The sequence below is a fragment of the Chamaea fasciata genome, unplaced genomic scaffold, assembly GCF_029207755.1.
Source record: "Chamaea fasciata isolate MVZ Bird 193981 ecotype frontalis unplaced genomic scaffold, bChaFas1.0.hap1 SCAF_2, whole genome shotgun sequence".
In the NCBI taxonomy this organism is placed as follows: Eukaryota; Metazoa; Chordata; class Aves; order Passeriformes; family Sylviidae; genus Chamaea; species Chamaea fasciata.
Window position 1 is genome coordinate 71,516,313 of NW_027094087.1, and position 17,317 is coordinate 71,533,629.

At 34.8% G+C, this 17,317-nt stretch overlaps 1 long non-coding RNA gene across 1 annotated transcript; it reads left to right on the forward strand.

The window, feature by feature from the left end:
- The first annotated feature begins 13,161 nt into the window (after positions 1-13,161).
- Positions 13,162-16,341, forward strand: LOC136286005 (uncharacterized). The gene is made up of 3 exons (XR_010719672.1): positions 13,162-13,287; positions 14,024-14,088; positions 15,804-16,341. It is a non-coding gene; the product is annotated as an uncharacterized lncRNA (long non-coding RNA).
- Positions 16,342-17,317: the final 976 nt, after the last annotated feature.

Below are 17,317 nucleotides of genomic sequence, written 5' to 3' on the forward strand. Positions count from 1 at the left end.
AATGAGATATGAAAACAAACAGTAACAGTAATGATATTAAAATCAGAAGTGTATGACAGAGAACTATTAAAGTACAAAATGCTCAATCCAGCCCAACCATATCTGGTACCATCCCACTGCTGTCTCTCGCTTGGGACTGCCACCACACTACCTTGGCCGCTCCTGTGCAAAGTTTATTCCTAACCAGAAACCATGCCCTTTTAATCAGAAGTCAGAGTCTCTTCCCCTTGCCCCCAGCAATGATGTGAGGTGATATAAGATAACAGCTGGATCCTGGCCATGCCTCCTCAGCCACTTGCCCTCTCAGCAACTGTAAAAACTTTCTATTGTCCTTGGCTGAAACCAGGGTAACAGTAAAAAAGTCCTAGCTGCAATTATACAAAAACGGATTTTAAAGTAACTATTAATTTTGCTGGTTTAAAGTATTTATTCTATTAATAAGAGATTGTTTAATCATGCTACATTGCTGTTATTAATTATTATTTATTAATTTTTTTTCATTTTTCCCAGAATGTTTTCGTAGTATTCCAAAAAATAATTTGATTACAGGGAAGAAAAAAAAAAGTAATTATATGATTCTCTATTCCAAATCACCCCTCCAGGAAAAATAATTTACTAACAATAAACAGAAAAAGTTTTGACCTCAATGATTGAGTGTGGGAATTAAAATCTTTAGGGACTTATTTTGTAATATTAAACTTTACACAGTTGCTAAGCTCTAAACTAAATTGCCATTCTCCCAAGTCTAATTTTATTAATTAATGAAAATCTGAGAGCATATTTATAAGTCAGAAGTCATTTACTTCTCCAAAACGCTCTATAGTTTCAAGTGAACACATCAACACTAGAAACTGCATGTTCATAAAACACTGTAAGTTAAATTCCTGGTGGCAACAAGCATTGCAGCAAATAAATCCTCATATGTTCCCTTTACAGTGTCACGGAACTACTCAAGAGGAAATAGGTTTTGTACTGTGTTTTGCTGCTCCTTCAAGAACTTACTCTCAGTCTTAACAAAAAGCCATTTAATTCTATCTAGGGACTGGACCATCTATTCAAGTCAATTGGATGTCCCTTAACACTTAAAACCTCCAAAATTCTTTCAGAAAACAAGAATTATGACTGATTATTGCTACATAATAATAAACAGACCTAAACCCAAAGAGTTAGTTAATGAGTTTCCCTTGAAATAACAATTTCATACCTTAACTTCAGACCAAAAAACAGCTCCTAGGGTGACAAGTTTTACAACACTGTATAATATCTTTTTTCTTACAAAAGCATTAACCATTCAATTGTATCATTATTTGTGATTTTTAAATTTTATTTATATTGACATACACTGATTTTTGACAGCATGCAAGTAGAGATCAGATAGAAACAGCATTTAAAATGAGGGGTGAAAGACAATTTAAACTATAGTTGGCAAATTTTTCAGTATGTATCAAAGCAGTATCAATTAAAAGATTCATCTGACAGCACTTACGTTAACTTTCTCTTACAACTGAATCACAGATAATGCAGTTGCAAGTAGAGTGATTCTGTGCAATGATTCACTTTTTAAAAATGACATCAAGTTTTCATTTCCTACAGTACTGTAAAAGTACACTGATTAGAAGTGCAGGTCCAGTAAATAAAATCTAGCCTTGGTATCTCGTTGAAACAACTGGGAGGTTAACCTGCTGAGGCCAAATTCATACTGCTTTCATCTATTAATGTTACTAAGACAGTAATGAACTACATTCTTTACATTATTTGCTTCATTAAGTTTTCAAAGTATCTTAATATCTTTCCTTTTTTTTTTTTTTTTTTTTTTTTACTATCTCTCTCTGTTACTGACCTAAAGTAGTCAATTTGGTACCCTCGAAAATATTTATGCATTGACACCATTTCAAAACTATAACATTTTTCCACCATCCTGCAATATTTTCAAACAGTCTTGCCTTAATTTTCAGGGCATTGTTTTGTTGTAAACCAATTTTATATTTTAAAGTATATGCAAGAGGTATGAGCTTGAGTACAGTTTTAGCTAAAAGACATGTTATTACCAAGAGGTTTCTATGTGAGACACTTAAATGGTCATTAGTGAAACATTTGAATAGCTACTAGCTTCTGTCATAGTAATTTTCCAAGACTTCACTAGCAGTGAATCCTTAAAAGGTCTTTCCCAGACTAAGTATTTGATGCATTCCATCAGAAGTTTTCTGTGACAATATTCTACACCAATTATTTGAAAGAGATATAACTTCATTTCAGTAAAGTATAAAAGTCAAGATTTAGAGTTTAAATTATATATCTTTATTTCACTCAGCATAAAGTTAAAATTTGGTTTGAAGATCCTATCTAATGACTTAACTGACTTACAGAGTTTGTTTCCCTTCCTTCCCCTGGAAAATGTACATGGGTAATAAAAAATTATACTCATAGAACCATTGAGTCTGGAAGTGACCTCTTGAGACTCTCTGATCAAGCAGAGACAGCTACAGCAACATTCAAGAAAATATCTGGTTGAGTTTTAAGATTCTCCAAGGATAGAGACTCCTACAGCCTCATTGGGTAAGCAGTTACAGTGCTCAGTCACTTTCACAATTTAAAAAAAAAAAAAAAAAAAAAAAAAAAAAAAAAAAAAAAAAAAAAAAAAGCCCAACCAAACAGCAACAAAAAAAAACCCACAAAAAAAACCAAAAAACCCCAAAACAAACAAACAAGCAAAACAACAACAAACAGAAAACCCAAACAAAACAAAAAAAGAACTCTAAAAAACTGTATTCCTCAGATTTAATTGAATGGTTTTCCTACTTTATGATTATATCCTCTAGTCCTCTCAGTGAGCACTACTGAGCAAGAGGAGCCTGGCTCACGCTTTTCTACTCTGTTCCATCAGGTTTTTAAACATTTTGTTAAACTCATCCCTAAACATTATTTTCTGCAAGCTTAACAAGAACTCTTCCCTCAGTCCTATCTGATATGAAAGATGTTCCAGTTCCCTAACTCTTTGTGACCCATGATGCACTTACTCCAGTAAGTCCATATCATACTTGCACTGTGAAGCCAAGACTTAGACATAATGGTTCAGGTGAATGTCATCAGCACCAATTAGAGTGGAGTCAAACAAAAGAAGAATAGACCATCCTTAGTTCAAAGCCACCCATAAGGCAGCTCCTGGCCCATCCCTGGGAAACCCCAAAAATCTGTGTGTAGCAATCAAAAGCCTCCTTTTTTTTTCTTTCTTTCTTTTTTTTTTTTTTTCTTTTTTGACCTAAGTACTTTGAGTGGTTTAGTCTATTCCAATAAAATGACTAATCTATTCCTACATATTATTTTTAAGTATTCTATCTCTTCTCCAATTTAAATTTCTCTTTTATGGAAAAGTGTGAATTAAAAATGAAGAAATATCTGCAGGGTTCTTAAAAAAAATAAAATCACTATTTGCTTTTTCAGGAGTATTCATGCTTCTCTGTCCCAAATTAAAGTATCCTGACTTATATTTTCAATTATCATGGTGAAAGAAAAAAAACCCATAAATATCCTTCCATGATCTGCCATTAGTTCATATTCTACATTCAGAACTTTTATGTTGAAATAAATAGTAAAACAAAATTAGTATAATATTTTGTGAGTCTGAGATTCATAATTATTGGAATTACTTGTCCTCTCTCTGCTTAGTTTCTCCATCAGATATCAGGATTTCTTCTTTTCTTTTTTTTTTTTGTCACTCTATAAATAGATCCTAAATGTTGCACTTTCTATTAAATTGTTCGTTTATAGGTAGTCTTTCTTCAATCATTTGTTCTAAAATTTTGTATTTTACCGAGATCAAATTAAACTAGAAAATCTGTAGCTTTCTTTTCATGTATGTATTTAGGGATATTTCTTCTGCTTAGTATTCGTCACTCATCCACTGTGTGCAGATAGAATAAAATAGGGCTGGTTGACAATGGTGTGAGCATAATTTTAGTTAGACCTGCAGGACAAGGGCACAGCTTGGTCGTAATGATAGGGGAGTACTTTGCACATAAACATGCTGCTAAGCACTGGTAGTTATGAAAGATGCAAAGATATCAATCATTGTGAAAGTTTCAAACATGTCCAGAATCTTCCAGAGGAAGTCATTAGTGCCATCTCTTTGTTTAGGCACTGAGTGACTATCAACAGGACACTCATGAAACTGGGATCCTAGTCCTGTCACCAGAGTTTCCCAAGGTCATTCACAGAAGTCAGATCCTAGCCCTGCACCACACAAAGTATGGATGAAGCCTCTACCACAACACATCCAACTTCAGGACCACGCTGTATCTCCTGTTGAACAAGGAAGTCCACTTAATAAAATTGCAGATATTGGTGACTAAAATATTTTAATATCCAAGTCCATTTAGTCTGCACACTGCAATTTCAGCTTAACTATGATGCCATGCCACTCCCAAATTTATATATTATTAAATCATCTTATCACTTAATTTCAGCACAGTTTTTCTGTCAACTGAGTTGTGAAAGGAAATAAGACATCACCATCAAACTTCAGCTACACAGTGCTCCTTTTATCTAACTTTTTTTCCTTTCTTAACAGAAAATAGTCTTCAAAGTGCTTTCAATAATAGCAAATTAAAGTACAGAAAATTACAGTCATCTTTATCCTCTCCTTTACTTAATGTCTTCATTGTTTCCAGCATGCCATCTCATTTCCACAGCATAACATAATGTGTGTAATGTAAAATACCATTCTAGTCTTTCTTTGTGATCGCTGAGAGGAGATAGCTGCATCCAGTTTTATTTGATAAGCATTAAAAAAAAAAAAAAAAAAAAAAAAAAAAAAAAAAAAAAAATTAAAATGCATTCATTCCACTTCAGTAATTCTTTCCCACTGACTCCAGGGCACAAAGACAGTGTCTTAATGCCAGGAAACATTGCTAAGTGTCACACTAGGGTGGGCAAACCCACAACCCTTCCCAGGTGCCTGTTTAATACTCAAGTAGAGATATGTCGTTCCCTGCAAATACAGGTGGATTGAACTTACTTCCATGATTGTCTATCCCACCAAGTGACCATAACATCAACCTACATCTCATTTTGTTTATGAAATATATTTTATACAATAAAAATTTTGCTGATTTGAATCTAATTCTTATTATCCACTATTTGAAGATATTGATGCTGAGAGTGAAACACTCATTAAGTTCTTTCACTAGTAAAAAATTCCAGTATTATTAACCTCTTTTTTCTTTTTTCTTTTTTTTTTTTTCTTATTCTTGTTATTTTGCCCTGTACAATTCTCTCAGGGGAAAAAATTATTTAACTGAACATATCCAAAATTCTCCATTTTTATAGTTTTGGACAGTCTGGCAGAGGTCCTGTTTTGTGATGAGTTAGCACAAATGACTACACAAAACAGAGCTATTGATATACAGAGGCTAAGTCACATCACCTGAAATAATGAGGTAGTATTAATTGCTCCTAGTTGAAAATTTGAAAATACCTGGGGAATCCACCTTTCTACATCAACAAGGATTCCCTGTACTCAGTCAAACTGCTCACAGTACTTATTGCTGCCAGTATTATTATTTTCAAATTGTTAACATAATAATAGTGATGGAAGTGATTATGCTCCTAAAATGGAATGCAGCTGCAGCTGAATTTTTATAGGCTGGCCATCAATAAAAGTAAAGTCTATTTCCCTCCAAAACATATAGTTTAAATATTGGCAGCCATTCAGAAAAACACTCTCCTGATAAAGCACCTATTTTTCAGTTTTCAGGGACTTATGTATTTTCAGAAATAATAGCTTGTCCTAAAGAAAAGACAGAATTTGTCCTATTTTTGTTCCAAGTGAAATAAAAAGAGAATGGAATTAAATAGAAATATTTTGGGGGTAATATATTGAAGTTAATTCAAATTTGTTTAAAATAGCCTTAGAGCCCATGAAACATAAACAAGAATGAATGCATGTGCCTAAGATACAGAAAAGTTCATCTAAGCTCTTCAGTGATTGAAGTGGCTTATATCTTTCCTGTTATTCTAGGTTTTGTTAAGTACTCAATATATCAAAGCACCTAATGTAATGATGAGCAGTAGGGAAATAGGCTTCTCTGTTCTATTTGTGTAATTTACTGTGGGGTCTTAGGCTTTGACAGTAACCAGAACCCCACCCTGCCATTTTAATTATTCCCCCTCCTCGAAAGGTCAGGGGGAGAAAACAAGATTAAAAGCTTGTAAGTTAAGATTAAGACAGGGAGAATACTCAGCAATTACTGTTGTAGGCAAAACAGGTTTAACTAAAGGAAAAATTAATTCAAATTATGTTCATTAATATAAATAAAAAAACCAACCAAAAAAACCAAACCAAACCAAACCAAACCAAACCAAACCAAAACAAACCAAAACAAAACAAAACAAAAAAAAAAACCAAAAAAAGGCACCAAAAAAAAAAAAAAAAAAAAAAAAAAAAAACCCAAAAACACCACTTTCTCTTCCTCAGGCTCAATTAGGCTCCTCATTTTTCAAGCTCTTAATTACTGTCTCACAAATTTCTTTTTCATTATACCTAGTTACAACCTCCTGTTTTAACTTGTGGCCACTGCCTCTTGTTCCCTCACTATTTATTTCAGTAAAGAGCCTGACATTGTCAGTAATCTCCCTTTACACACTGGAAAACCACCTTTCAGTTCTCTTACAACCTTTTCTTCTCCAGTTTAAACAACCTTTTGTACATTAGCATTTCCTCACAGTGCAAATGGTCCAGATCCTGACCATATGGGTGACTCTCCAATGAACTCACTCCAGGCAATCAGCTTCCTTCTCCTACTGGTAAGTTCAAAGCTAGATTTGGTCTTCTTGGTGCAGCTTACCCTTACCAGGTAAGGGGGAATACTCAGTTTCCTTATTACGTGGATACAGCCTGGTCTGCTGCTCCTTCATGACCACCAAGGCATGAAGGGCATTGAAGAACAAAGCAATATTTCATCTCATTTGAAGTCAGGCTCATCAATAAGATATAAAGGGAAGGAGAAAAGAGTGGGGACTTCCAGATGCCACTTATGCTCCAGTTAGACTCTGTCTCCACAGAACTCTGTCAAAACTATTAAGCTATTATTCTGTGCTTTTGGACACTATCCAAAAGAAAAAACAGTGTGCAAAACTGTGTAGAAACTACTGTTGGATAGCTTGTTGTATTCCTTGTAAGTGTTTGGTACCTCACTGTACCCCTTATTGATATTTTTATAGGGCTGTAGGATGGATATTCACCACATCTCAGTATGGAAATATAGAAGAGCAAGATTAGGCTATGCAGAGCTGTCTTGTGTAATTTGATATGTTCAACTTTCAGATTTCAGGAATTCTGTTTCAGGAGCTGTGGGTCTTCTTCAAAGTCTGTCGTATCTTGCATGTGCTTACAATTTTCTCAGATGCTCCATAGCATCTGAACCAGTACTAAAAATCTAAATTTCAGCTTCTAAATGGCATTTGGCTCTTTTTTCAGTCAGTAAAGAGGAAGTGACCCTTCTGGAAAAAAAATCTTCCAAACAAATGTGAACATTTGCTTTAGGATGATATGCATTATATTGTCTTTCACAGCACAGTTCATCTCATCCTAAATTAAATATCTGTGTTTAATTAATAAAGTCTTGGAACTCAGATGGATAATGCCTAAAATTTGCAGAATACAGATCAGACAATTCTGTGTTATTAACTTCTTCTTTGGACCCATGTCAAGGTTGTAAACCTCAACATCTAAAGGGCAATTTAAGGATTGGAACTGCATATTAAACCTAGTCTTCCAATCTTCATAGGAACCTGAAAAGAAAGCTGATAGAGATTGTGGATACATTTATTCCTCAGAGGCTTTTCCTGTGTTGAGAACTTTCTTTCGCAAATATTTTATTTCACTTGCTTTTTGGCTGGCTGGTTTAATTTTCTTTAGTTAAAGAGCTGAATTGTTATAGATTAGGTTTAATCCTTAGAAAAATAGTATTAAGTTACATTGCTAAGGGGAAAAATACAAATATGCAGTAAAGGTCAGATAAACAATGGCAGGTGGAGAAAATTTAGTAATCTAATCAAGGCAAATGGACCATGTGGAACCAGCTGGTCTAAGACTAACAAAGGTGAACAAGATTATTGTCCCTCATGTGAGTCCACACAGCAGTAGTCAACCAAAAGGATTCTCTTCACAGAACTCTTTGCAGACTAGAGGTTTATTTCCTATGAGGACTTTAGATTTATGATGTACAGAAGGAAGAGCATTTGAGAATTGTGTAGAAATTTACAGAAGAATGTTTAAGGACATCGTAGGGATATTGAAGGCTTATGGGATTTTTAGGGCAAAGCATTAAGACACTGAAAGAGAGAGATTGAGGTAGATCTAGGAAAAAGAAGCTTGGGAAAAATGAAGGAGAAGGGTATTAAGGGAGGTTTTTTCACTTAGTCTTAACTAGAGAACAGTAGCATTTCAGCAATGATATTTCCTATTCCTTTGCGCTGGAACTATGAAGAAAAAGTCTAGTGCAACTTTTGTACTTTCAGGAAACATAGGGATTGCTGTTGTGCTACTTATATCACCCAAGACCTGCCCATGAGATGCTGGATTGCTGTTACTATAAGAGAAAGTTTTTGATTTTCTGTACTCCTCTCAAGGTACCAGTTATCCTGAGTGCTGTTGATGTTTCTGTTGATGCATATTAAGACTGGAGAGCCACAAAGGAGCCGCAGGAAAGACCCATGGCCAAGCTGTGATAGTGTAAATGTGGCTAGGATGTTCCATTTAATTTATGACCAAACAATAGTCTCTGTACTGATTTTATTGGGTGATATAAACATATTCATTCAGGAGCTAGTTCTGAGCTAGTTACATTTATGTTATTTAGTGTTTCTACAGTTTAATGTACAGTTTGGTGCAAGACACATTTAATACTGAAACATTCACCCGAAGGAATAAAATAGTTTATACCGCATTGAAATGCAGGTTTACTTGTTACTTAAGTGCCAGTGGCTGCACTTCCTGTTCTAACAAAAATATGTTAACCAACCTCTACTTTGACTAAGAAAATAACACAATAAGAATTGAGGAAATTTTAGATGAAAGACTACATTTTTTGTGGCCCATTAGAAGAACTCAAAAGGCATATAGGCTGTAGAAAATTTGCAAACTCTGCCAAAAATAATGGGAGAAAGGATATAAGATTCAATTCTACTTGAATGTGTATTCTGAAAAGTGATCCTGAGTGTATTCTATGACATCAGCTCTTCAAGAATGTCTGTATTCAATGAGTGATTCTGTTGATGAACATTAAAAACAGTTCAAGCTGGAAGATGTAAGTGGAAACTCCAATTGTTACCTCAGGAGAAAGAATAGCAGGTCATTAAAGCAAGAAAGACTGGGAGATATCTGCTAAAGACTTTCTGTAAATAGAATAAGCAGATTTTCTTTCATTTCTGTGCCTCTTCTCTCATACAAGTATTCACATAGGTGTTTACTGGTTTATAATCTACAAAGTAGTTTAATCTAGTCTGATCTTTTTTCCCCTTTTTGGTGGTTCAGCAACCCTAACAATAAAATGGCATTCTATTCTTTCTGAGAGTATGCCAAAATTGTAAATCAGTCTCTGGGTCACCTTAAGCAATCAGTTCTTTTGCTGTAGCACATTCTCAATGTTCTAAAGCTAAACCACTGCATTCCCTTGAAGAGTTTGTATTGTACAAACCAGGGTAACAAAAAAGTCTTCCAATAATTGCTGATGACATCAAAGGCTTTCTGGCACACAGAGAGGTCTTAAAATGCACACGTAAGTCCATGCATATACAAGCAAATCAAAGGAAAAACCAACAGTTATTAACATTTCTATACGCATATGTTAACGTCTTATAACAGGCATCTGTTATTCCAGCAAACCTTATTTGATTGTTCTTGCAAGGATTCCTGCGAGGAAAAAAGAAAAGTTTTATCTACTTATTTATGGCTTCAAAATCATTAAGTACAGTTAATGAAAGAGGGTGAGTAAACAGACATACCAGGTTTATGTTCTAGCCGTCGAAAATATCTAATATTTTCATTTATTATTGAAGACTCTTCATGCTCTTTTTTGACTTTTGACAAACAGTTCTCAGACATACAATTCTTATTTTTTCAGTTGGTCTTCCCAGAGATGTAGTAGAACAATATGTAGAAAGTCATGAAGGAAGCTTAAAATGTTGTAGCTAGCACTGCTATCTCTTCAACATCAAATGAGTTAATTTATCAAAGTTTCTCTTATTTTTTTGGTCTTACTTTCTCTGTGAGGAAATACATATATATGCTTAGTTGTAACTACAAGTGTGGTATCTCCTTTCCCTCAGGAGGAATACAATTTAAGCAGTAAATACCTGATTTATCTAAAGATGCTTATTTATCATTCATGAACAGAACAGCAAAAAAAATTACCCAGGAGGATGACAATTATGTTCTAGTACATATCCTTAGGCAGTTGAGATATATGTAGGTATTTAAGGAAACCTACAGTTTCCTTATAAAATTTATTTATAAATTCAGTAGAGAGCAAATCTATCCAGTTTTGCTTTCCCCTTAGAATATTTCAAACAAATGCTTGAGGCTAACCATAAGCTTTATTGATTCACTTTTCATTCTGGTTTTATTGACACTGACAATCTCTCATGTTTAGATGCTACTTCTAAAACTAAGTCTGGCACAGTTCTAGATATCTATTATTCCTTTTTAAAAATCATTATTATTATTTTTGTTGTGTTTCAGTTTAAAATTTGGCAGTCTCTTACAAAAAAAATGTGTGCACCGTACTTCTAGATATTAGAAAGTCTTTTAGATGTTTCTTAAAATGTTAAATCAGCCTAACCCTTATCTGAATGAAAACCAGTGATTTTATGGGAGGAGTAACACTGAAAAAAATTTAATGAAGTCAATGCATTCAGAAATTAATTCATGTCCAGTTGAATTTCTAGTATCTTATGAATGACTGTATACCTAACCAACAGACAATATTCCATCCTGCAAATACTCTGGCAGACTTCTTATTTGCACTGAATGTACTCCAGGACCTTTTGAAGTATCAAATCAGAATAGTCTGGCAGCCTTTTTTTTCAATTTTCAAAAGGCCACAGCTTTTGGAGGAAATCATGGCACACTGAAGTAGTCCCACATCTGTCCCCTATCTGACCAGTTCCTTCCTCTACCTTTTCCAGATACATTATTTGCACCTACATATCTCAGACAAAATACTATGAATGCAACTTTCAAAAATATAATAACTATAATAATTATTTTTTTCCATATAGTTAATTTCTTCTGTCTAATTTGTTATTTACAAAGTAATTATCATAAATGCTATACTACTGCCAGATAAGTTTATATGATCACGGTGACATAGGCCCTTGGCTGTTTGTTTTTGTTTTGTTTTTTAGAAAACACTGTTTACCACTGTTTATGTGTTTAAACAACAAAAATAAGAAAATTTTGTACATGTTCCCATAGACTTGGTGAGAAAACATCTTCTAGTTTTTCCAGAGACTTACTCAGTAATGTAGACAGGTCTGAAAAGATATCTGTCTATTGAAAACAGTGGTGATATATATGACACATGCAAAACTGAAATGAGTTTATGCAATAAATGGGAGAAAACACATCATAGAATCACATAATAGAATTCACAGAATTCACAGACTCACAAAATCACAGGATGGATCAGGTTAGAAAGCACCACAGTGGGTCATCTGATCTGATGTCCCTGTTCAAGCAGGCTCATCCCAGAGCATATTTGCACAGGATTGTGTCCAGATTTTTTTTTTTAATATCTTCAGTGAGGGAGACTTCAAAACCTCTCCTGGCAATCTATTCCAGTGCTTAGTCACTTTCAGAGTAAAGAAGAGGTCCTCATGTTAGGGTGGAACTCCCTGTATTCCAGTTTCTGTCTGTTGCTTTTTGTCCTATTGCTTGGCACCACTCTTATTGCCTGGGTGCATCCTCTTGCCACCCTCCCTTCAGATGCTTGTATACATTGATAATATCCCCTATCAGTCATCTCCTCCAGGCTAAGAAACACCAGCTCCTTCAGTCTTTCCTCACAGGTGAGATGCTCCAGTCCCCTAATCTTCTTTATAGGCATCAGCTGGAGCTTCTCCAAGAGCTCCATGTCTCTTCTGTACTGAGGATCCCAGAACTGTACACCACACTCCACATGTGGCCTCATTAATGCTGAATAGAATGACCTCCCATGACCTGCTGGAAATTTTAATGGAGTTTTCAAAACTTTGTTCAAGTCAAGGTAGAACAATATCCACTACTCTCCCATCATCTGTTCAGCCGGTTGTCTTATCATAGAAGGCAATCAGGTATGTCAGGCATTATTTGCCTTTGGTGGATCCCTGCTGATTACTCCTGATCACCTTCTTCTATTCCATGTGCCTGATGATGTCTTTTTGGATGAGGTTCTCCATCATCTCTCTGGGGACTGAGGTGAGCCTGACAGGCAAGTAGTTCCCTGGGTCCCCCTTGCCTGTTTTGAACACCAGGGTTTGAAAACTGCCAATTGGATTAAACTAGTTTGCATGAGAAATTTAGGAATGCAGACAAAAGATTTAGAACTTAACAGTAAATCTACTGTTGCACCTTAGTGCCTAAATAAGCAGATTTAATGGTTACTCTTAGAGCTAGATAAACAGAGTTCTTTGGCTTTCTGTCTTCACTGCATGCATGGAAGTTACTTTCTATTTTTCTATTTTGCTTAGCAATCCAATCCATCTAGATCTGGTTTTGAAAGTCATGTGGTAATTTTTCTAGTCTCAAACAGCTGCTCAGAATAATAAACCTGATTCATCTTTAATGTCATGTATTTGAAATCTGCAGTTTGAAACCAGTGCTGAACTTGGAATAAAAAAGTAGTGAAGGGAGAAAGTTTGCGCTGTAGTTTGATTTTATTCTTTCATCAAAATTTATTAGTGTAAAATAGGCAATCTCCAAATAAAGGATTGATTTATGATACAATGAAGGTAATATTCTTCTTAAAAGTATATTTAAGTTTTAAAAAGTAACTTTTTTTAGCTTTATAATAACTTTAAGGTAAAAGTTTAAAAAAAAAAAAAAGGTTCTGCTGATTAGATGTACCAAAGTGGAACTGAGAAAATTAGTAACAGTTACTACTTTTTGTTTAGGTGGCATCCCATCTCTCTTTAAAGAAGAAATTTTTGTAACCTGTATCACACTGAACAAGACTCTGGCATAACAGAGTAGCTTGCTGACAGAAGGAAGCTAAACACTAGACTCAAAGGAATCCTACAGAGAGATGAGAGGTGAACATATACATGAAAAGTAAAATAGGAAAATGTATCAGAGACAATATGGGATTTGAAATAAATTAAACTCTCAATGAAAATAAGGGCCATTCCAGCATGGTAAAGACTTGTGCCATGAGATACTGAGCACAGGTTTTGTATCCTACAGCAGACGATGGTCTGGATTTGTTTTAGTAATCCAGTAACTTAACAGACCACCATCTCTCTTGTAACGGTCTCACTTCAAGTGATGCTGGTGTGGGATTTGCCTTTTTTTCTATGTTTTCTATATTCTTTGCACATTTATATTTTAGCCCTTTAGTGTATTGCATTAGTAACTAGTTTTCCCAGTACTTTTCCATGGCCTTTCCCTAAGCAGAAACATGAAACAAACTCCAGAGCTCCAAGCCCTGGGAGGTACAAGGCCCCAGTGCTTTCTTGGCTCTTCCTGGGTACCAAGGCCAAGAACAACTCTTTGAGATACATTTTCATGGACAAAGTACAGCCAGTGCTGAGGGGAGGACTCCAGAGAAGGGGCTTCACCGGGGGGAAAGAATGCATCACCACTTGTCTCCCTAACTGGTGCTTTTTTATCAATTGTGTTGATTTCCTAAAACCTATAAAAAAAATGCACTCATCCCTACAGAGGTGGGCTTTTGTGTACATCTTTCCATAATTGCCCTTGGGGGCCTTCAAATAAAGATCTTCTTTTATACTACCTCCTTAGTAAAATTATCTTGAGTTTTATTTCCAGGTTGGGAAAAAGGAAACACAAGCCAGACTGGACTGCAGCTAGAACAACTTGAGAGTTACTGTGGAGTATGTATGTTTATTTAAATTCTGAATTTGTGTAAAAACACAAAATAAGAATATTTTTTTCTGATTAATTTTATCTCTCCAACCTGTACTGATTTTGCCTGGGATAGAATTAAATTTCTTCACGGTGTTCATATGGTTCATTTCTTCATGTGGTGCTGTGGTTTGTGCCTGTTTGCAAAACAGTGTTGATAGCACATCAATGGTTTGTCTACTTCTGAGCAGTGCTTACACAGCATCAAGGCCTATCCTGCTCCTCGAAGTGCCCCACCAGTGAGGAATCTGGGGGTGCACAAGGAGTTGAGAGAGGGCAGAGATTGAATGGGTGGCTCCAACAGAACAAAGGGATATTCTATATCATTTGAAGTCAGGCTCATCAATAAGATTTACAGGAAAGGAGAACAAAGTGGGGATTTCCAGGTGTCATTTGTGTTCCCAAGCAATTGTTATGCAAGATGAAGCTCTGCTTTCCTGGACAATGTTGAACACTGTCAATGGAAAAGAGTGAATTCATTCCTTATTTTGCTTTACAGGCATGCACAGCATATTTTTTTTTTCTTTCTTTTAAGATATTAAACTACTTTGGTGTCAACCCACATGTTTCTTTGCATTTTTCCCCTTCTCATTTTCTTCCTCATCCCACTGTTGGAGAGTGAATGAGCAGCTCTGTGGTGTTTAGCTGCCTACAGGGATTAAATAGCAACAGACCCATAACAGTTTTGCAGAGTCTCATGATTGTTGGTTTTTTTTTACACTTTCATACTGTACACAGAGGCTACGAAATCTTACAAGTATTCAATAAAATGTGCAATTATTTTAACTTTCAAAACTCATTAAATCAATTCAAATTTTGGGTCCTTTATGTAAGACAGAGATCCTCTTGCTTTGAAGATACACAGTATATTGTCTCATCATATTTAATCTTCTATGCTTCTGTTATTAATCAGTGATTACATTTGTAAAGCAAATATTATTTATATTGCAGTTTAGTGTCTCCCCAGGCTATATGAGAGTGTTTGACTTATTAATAGGGAATCTTAGTTTAAACCCATTAGTACAGTAAGAACATTTCTTATTCAATTCTATGTGTAAACATCAAACACCAATTCTGGCTTCTTAGCCTCTGGGCTGGTTGATGTGGTATACATGAGCACTGCTTATTCATACACTGCATTTTAGAACGTATGTGCCATAGCTAAAATAGGCTAAAACTCAATGATTATTTTGAAACTAACCCACTAGAGATTTGCCCCTAACTGATCTCTTCTATATCATGTAAACTGGAACTGCCATTATTTCTGTGTAATAAATTTTTAGCCTTTTGCTTCTGGAAAATCACTCATTAAGTTGTTCACACTACAAAATTTTTATCAAAATAAATGAATAAATTCATGATTCCTTCTGCCAAATTATGGAGATGTCCCCTATACTGGTGGGTAAGACTTCTTCCTCCTTGCTTTAATTTTTCTTAAAGATTAGACACCATTCTGCAAATCTAAATCAAATGTACACTTTTATGAAACTAACTAAATTACTTCCCTCTCAGGCTAAAGCATTGTAAAATATGGCATATAAATTTATATATATTATACATATAATGTTATAAAACTTTATGCAGGTTAAGGTGCTTTTAGATCACAAAGTACCAAGGTTTAAATAGCAAAGCTAGAATGGATTTGTACCTAACATAATGAACCTTCTTTCCCTTTTCTCCACAGGTAATCTCAGTTTCTGAGAAAACCCTTTGTAAAGTAGTTTGTAGTGGAAGAGAAACCAATCGCAGTTCAACATCACACCGCTATCTTCCTCTTGACTTTCTTTTGGTGCTTGATTTTCCTTGGAGAAAAAAGTTGGAATCCAACTACTTCTTTTGCAACTGAAGTTCAGAAATAACCTAATGGAAGCAGAAGGCTAGTTTCTAGCTCTGGTGACATCTACAGTTTTTTCTTTTTTTCTAGTCTGCAGCTCAGCACCTTTTTTAGAGGTCAGAAACTATATCGATCAGAACCTGTCCAAAATTTTCTTACCCTTCAAAACAAGTTGTGAATTCTCACAATAGTTTATAAAAGACCATGTATTTAATCTACTTGTTTCTATTTAGCCTATTTTTTTATAAAGCTGTTTCTGAGTTATTTTCTATTCCTATATATATATATATTATTTTCAATACAGAAATTAACATCCATTTGCCACCCATTCTCCTCACTTATGCCACAAGTAAACCAGTGTCAAGAAGAGCTATATAATTACTTTCATATGAAGTCATGTTGTATGGCTTGAACTTGAAATAATTTTTTTAAAGGATGCTACAAGTATCAATAAACAAGAGAAAATTTGTTTTCAGAATAAAATTTATATGGAATGAGTAAATACACTAATTTTATCCTTGCAAAATTCCCATCAAGAACAAAAATATTTTCTGCATAAGTTTCTCTTTTTTTTTTCTTCCCTCTCAGATAAATATTTTAATAACATGCCACCTTTATGTATGTTTTTAATAAAAATGATGGCAATGTATGAGATATCTGGAAGTATAAGCTTCTGGATATTGAAGCAGACACTCCAAAATTATGGAAACCTTACTGGAAATAAAATTTGTTGGGGGTATTTTTGTTTATTTGGGTTTGGGCTTTTTTTTTTTTTAAGATTTATAAAACCATCTGTGTTCTGTTCTAGAATTCACAAAGGAACTCTAAAGAAAAAAGTAATTTACACTGGAGACATATCATCTGTTGATATAATTTCATTGATATCAGTCCCACTCCTGTCTTTCTGAGTACCAGATGTTGGTAACATGAGAGACACACTACCAGTGTAAATAATAAGCACTGTTCACTTGTTTTGCTTCTGTCTTGCTGGGAAGTAACCAGCTAACACAATTTACTTCAACAGTCCTCTGCAGGAGGCTTTCTCTGTTCATGGTACAGAACACTAAGGCTTGTAACTCAGAGAATTTTTACTTTAAACCATCTAAAAAGAATAAAATTCACTGCTCAAATAGTTTGTTCCCACAGGAGTGATAAACTTGTGACAAAACCGTTCCAGGTCTTGTTAGTCACTTAAAGATAAGTTGCAATGCCTTTGATTTTACCACAGGAACCAGTCCCTTTTTAATTATGTTTTCCCTGGTATTCTATTGTGTAGTACGCAGAAAATTCAAACTGCAGTAATCCTGAAATTTGTATTGAATAGAAAAATATAAGACAGAAAGACAATTAGCAAGCTTTTTTTT